Source organism: Triticum urartu, chromosome 7A (genome assembly GCF_056163025.1).
Source record: "Triticum urartu cultivar PI428250 chromosome 7A, HENAU_Tu73, whole genome shotgun sequence".
Classification (NCBI taxonomy): Eukaryota; Viridiplantae; Streptophyta; class Magnoliopsida; order Poales; family Poaceae; genus Triticum; species Triticum urartu.
The window spans coordinates 703,961,754-703,967,865 of NC_141879.1; positions in this window are offsets into that span (position 1 = coordinate 703,961,754).

Consider the following 6,112-nt stretch of genomic DNA (forward strand, 5'->3'; position numbering starts at 1 on the left):
CCCGCCACGACGCTTTGTTTAGAACTGCACCAACTGACAGCTCCACCGTTTAATGTAAACACGTATCCGGTTTGTGATTTAGAATCGTCCGGATCAGTGTCAAAGCTTGCATCAACGTAACCGTTTACAATGAGCTCTTTGTCACCTCCATATACGAGAAACATATCCTTAGTCCTTTTCAGGTACTTCAGGATGTTCTTGACCGCTGTCCAGTGATCCACTCCTGGATTACTTTGGTACCTCCCTGCTAAACTTATAGCAAGGCACACATCAGGTCTGGTACACAACATTGCATACATGATAGAGCCTATGGCTGAAGCATAGGGAACATCTTTCATTTTCTCTCTATCTTCTGCAGTGGTCGGGCATTGAGTCTGACTCAACTTCACACCTTGTAACATAGGCAAGAACCCTTTCTTTTCTTGATCCATTTTGAACTTCTTCAAAATCTTTTCAAGGTATGTGCTTTGTGAAAGTCTAATTAAGCGTCTTGATCTATCTCTATAGATCTTTATGCCTAATATGTAAGCAGCTTCACCGAGGTCTTTCATTGAAAAACTCTTATTCAAGTATCCCTTTATGCTATCCAGAAATTCTATATCATTTCCAATCAGTAATATGTCATCCACATATAATATCAGAAATGCTACAGAGCTCCCACTCACTTTCTTGTAAATACAGGCTTCTCCGAAAGTCTGTATAAAACCAAATGCTTTGATCACACTATCAAAGCGTTTATTCCAACTCCGAGAGGCTTGCACCAGTCCATAAATGGATCGCTGGAGCTTGCACACTTTGTTAGCTCCCTTTGGATCGACAAAACCTTCCGGTTGCATCATATACAACTCTTCTTCCAGAAATCCATTCAGGAATGTAGTTTTGACATCCATCTGCCAAATTTCATAATCATAAAATGCGGCAATTGCTAACATGATTCGGACAGACTTAAGCATCGCTACAGGTGAAAAGGTCTCATCGTAGTCAACCCCTTGAACTTGTCGAAAACCTTTTGCGACAAGTCGAGCTTTGTAGACAGTAATATTACCGTCAGCGTCAGTCTTCTTCTTGAAGATCCATTTATTCTCAATTGCTTGCCGATCATCGGGCAAGTCAACCAATGTCCATACTTTGTTCTCATACATGGATCCCATCTCAGATTTCATGGCTTCAAGCCATTTTGCGGAATCTGGGCTCACCATCGCTTCTTCATAGTTCGTAGGTTCATCATGATCTAGCAGCATGATTTCCAGAACAGGATTACCGTACCACTCTGGCGCGGTTCTCACTCTGGTTGATCTACGAGGTTCAGTAGTATCTTGTCCTGAAGTTTCATGATCATTATCATTAGCTTCCTCACTAATTGGTGTAGGTGTCGCAGAAACAGTTTTCTGTGATGTACTACTTTCCAATAAGGGAGCAGGTACAGTTACCTCATCAAGTTCTACTTTCCTACCACTCACATCTTTCGAGAAAAACTCCTTCTCCAGAAAGTTTCCAAATTTAGCAACAAAAGTCTTGCCTTCGGATCTGTGATAGAAGGTGTATCCAATAGTTTCCTTTGGATATCCTATGAAGACACATTTCTCCGATTTGGGTTCGAGCTTATCAGGTTGAAGCTTTTTCACATAAGCATCGCAGCCCCAAACTTTCAGAAACGACAACTTTGGTTTCTTGCCAAACCATAGTTCATAAGGCGTCGTCTCAACGAATTTTGATGGTGCCCTATTCAACGTGAATGCGGCCGTCTCTAAAGCATAACCCCAAAACGATAGCGGTAAATCAGTAAGAGACATCATAGATCGTACCATATCTAATAAAGTACGATTACGACGTTCGGACACACCATTACGCTGTGGTGTTCCGGGTGGCGTGAGTTGCGAAACTATTCCACATTGCTTCAAATGTACACCAAACTCGTAACTCAAATATTCTCCTCCACGATCAGATCGTAGAAACTTTATTTTCTTGTTACGATGATTTTCAACTTCACTCTGAAATTCTTTGAACTTTTCAAATGTTTCAGACTTATGTTTCATTAAGTAGATATACCCATATCTGCTTAAGTCATCTGTGAAGAAGGTGAGAAAATAACGATATCCGCCACGAGCCTCAATATTCATCAGACCACATACATCTGTATGTATGATTTCCAACAAATCTGTTGCTCTCTCCATAGTACCGAAGAACGGTGTTTTAGTCATCTTGCCCATGAGGCACGGTTCGCAAGTACCAAGTGATTCATAATCAAGTGGTTCCAAAAGTCCATCAGTATGGAGTTTCTTCATGCGCTTTACACCGATATGACCTAAACGGCAGTGCCACAAATAAGTTGTACCATCATTATCAACTCTGCATCTTTTGGTTTCAACATTATGAATATGTGTATCACTACTATCGAGATTCAATAAGAATAGACCACTCTTCAAGGATGCATGACCATAAAAGATATTACTCATATAAATAGAACAACCATTATTCTCTGATTTAAATGAATAACCGTCTCGCATTAAACAAGATCCAGATATAATGTTCATGCTCAACGCTGGCACCAAATAACAATTATTTAGGTCTAATACTAATCCCGAGGGTAGATGTAGAGGCAGCGTGCCGACCGCGATCACATCGACTTTGGAACTGTTTCCCACGCGCATCGTCACCTCGTCCTTAGCCAATCTTCTCTTAATCCGTAGTCCATGTTTCGAGTTGCAAATATTAGCAACAGAACCAGTATCAAATACCCAGGTGCTACTGCAAGCATTAGTAAGGTACACATCAATAACATGTATATCACATATACCTTTGTTCACCTTGCCATCCTTCTTATCCGCCAAATACTTGGGGCAGTTCCGCTTCCAGTGACCAGTCTGCTTGCAGTAGAAACACTCAGTTTCAGGCTTAGGTCCAGACTTGGGTTTCTTCTCTTGAGCAGCAACTTGCTTGCCGTTCTTCTTGAAGTTCCCCTTCTTCTTCCCTTTGCCCTTTTTCTTGAAACTAGTGGTCTTGTTGACCATCAACACTTGATGCTCCTTTTTGATTTCTACCTCCGCAGCTTTCAGCATTGCGAAGAGCTCGGGAATAGTCTTATTCATCCCTTGCATATTATAGTTCATCACGAAGCTCTTGTAGCTTGGTGGCAGTGATTGGAGAATTCTGTCAATGACGCAATCATCTGGAAGATTAACTCCCATCTAAATCAAGTGATTATTATACCCAAACATTTTGAGTATATGCTCACTGACAGAACTGTTCTCCTCCATCTTGCAGCTATAGAACTTATTGGAGACTTCATATCTCTCAATCCGGGCATTTGCTTGAAATATTAACTTCAACTCCTGGAACATCTCATATGCTCCATGACGTTCAAAACGTCGTTGAAGTCCCGATTCTAAGCCGTAAAGCATGGACACTGAACTATCGAGTAGTCATCAGCTTTGCTCTGCCAGACGTTCATAACATCTGGTGTTGCTCCAGCAGCAGGCCTGGCACCCAGCGGTGCTTCCAGGACGTAATTCTTCTTTGCAGCAATGAGGATAATCCTCAAGTTACGGACCCAGTCCATGTAATTGCTACCATCATCTTTCAACCTTGCTTTCTCAAGGAACGCATTAAAATTCAACGGAACAACAGCACGGGCCATCTATCTACAATGAAACATACATAAGCAAGATACTATCAGGTACTAAGTTCATGATAAATTTAAGTTCAATTAATCAAATTACTTAAAGAACTCCCACTTAGATAGACATCCCTCTAATCCTCCAAGTGATCACGTGATCCAAATCAACTAAACCATGTCCGATCATCACGTGAGATGGAGTAGTTTCATTGGTGAACATCACTATGTTGATCATATCTACTATATGATTCACGCTCGACCTTTCGGTCTCCGTGTTCCGAGACCATATCTGCATATGCTTGGCTCGTCAAGTATAACCTGAGTATTCCGCGTGTGCAACTGTTTTGCACCCGTTGTATTTGAACGTAGAGCCTATCACACCCGATCATCACGTGGTGTCTCAGCACGAAGAACTTTCGCAACGGTGCATACTCAGGGAGAACACTTCTTGATAATTTTAGTGAGAGATCATCTTATAATGCTACCTTCAATCAAAGCAAGATAAGATGCATAAAAGATAAACATCACATGCAATCAATATAAGTGATATGATATGGCCATCATCATCTTGTGCCTGTGATCTCCATCTCCGAAGCACCGTCATGATCACCATCGTCACCGGCGCGACACCTTGATCTCCATCGTAGCATCGTTGTCGTCTCGCCAATCTTATGCTTCCACGACTATCGCTACCGCTTAGTGATAAAGTAAAGCATTACAACGCGATTGCATTGCATACAATAAAGCGACAACCATATGGCTCCTGCTAGTTGTCGATAACTCGGTTACAAAACATGATCATCTCATACAATAAAATTCAGCATCATGTCTTGACCATATCACATCACAACATGCCCTGCAAAAACAAGTTAGACGTCCTCTACTTTGTTGTTGCAAGTTTTACGTGGCTGCTACGGGCTTAATCAAGAACCAATCTTACCTACGCATCAAAACCACAATGATAGTTTGTCAAGTTGGTGCTGTTTTAACCTTCGCAAGGACCGGGTGTAGCCACACTGAGTTCAACTAAAGTTGGAGAAACTGTCACCCGCAAGCCACCTATGTGCAAAGCACGTCGGGAGAACTGGTCTCGCGTAAGCGTACGCGTAATGTCGGTCCGGGCCGCTTCGTCCAACAATACCGCCGAACCAAAGTATGACATCCTGGTAAGTAGTATGACTTATATCGCCCACAACTCACTTGTGTTCTACTCGTGCATATAACATCAACACATAAAACCTAGGCTCGGATGCCACTGTTGGGGAACGTAGTAATTTCAAATTTTTTCCTACGCACACGCAAGATCATGGTGATGCATAGCAACGAGAGGGGAGAGTGTTGTCTACGTACCCTCGTAGACCGAAGCGGAAGCGTTGACGCAACGTAGAGGAAGTAGTCGTACGTCTTCCCGGTCCAACCGATCCAAGCACCGTTACTCCGGCACCTCCGAGTTCTTGACACACGTACAACTCGATGACGCACCCCGGGCTCCGATCCAGCAAAGCTTCGGGGAGGAGTTTCGTCAGCACGACGGCGTGGTGACGATCTTGATGTTTAACCGTCGCAGGGCTTCGCCTAAGCACCGCTACAATATGATCGAGGTGTAATATCGTGGAGGGGGGCACCGCACACGGCTAAGGAACGATCACGAAGATCAACTTGTGTGTCCTAGGGTGCCCCCCTGCCCCCGTATATAAAGGAGCCAAGGGGAGGAGCCGGCCGGCCAAGGAGGGGCGCGCCAGGGGGAGTCCTACTCCCACCGGGAGTAGGACTCCCTTCTTTCCTAGTTGGAGAAGGAGAAGGGGGGAAAGAGGAGGAATAGAGGAAGGAAAGGGGGGGGGGCGCCGCCCCCTTCCCTTGTCCTATTCGGACTAGGAAGGGGAGGGGCGCGCGGCCACCTCCTACCTCCTTCTCTCTTCTCCCTCAAGGCCCATGTAGGCCCAATAAGCCCCCCGGGGGTTCCGGTAACCCCCCGGTACTCCGGTAAAAAGCCGATTTCACCCGGGACGATTCCGATGTCCAAATATAAGCTTCCAATATATCGATCTTTATGTCTCGATCATTTCAAGACTCTTCGTCATGTCCGTGATCACATCCGGGACTCCAAACAACCTTCGGTACATCAAAATACATAAACTCATAATGAAATTGTCATCGTAACTTTAAGCGTGCGGACCCTACGGTTCGAGAACAATGTAGACATGACCGAGACACGTCTCCGGTCAATAACCAATAGCGGGACCTGGATGCCCATATTGGCTCCTACATATTCTACGAAGATCTTTATCGATCAGACCACATATCTACATACGTTGTTCCCTTTGTCATCGGTACGTTACTTGCCCGAGATTCGATCGTCGGTATCCAATACCTAGTTCAATCTCGTTACCGGCAAGTCTCTTTACTCGTTCCGTAATACATCATCTCACAACTAACACATTAGTTGCAATGCTTGCAAGGCTTATGTGATGTGTATTACCGAGAGGGCCTAGAGAT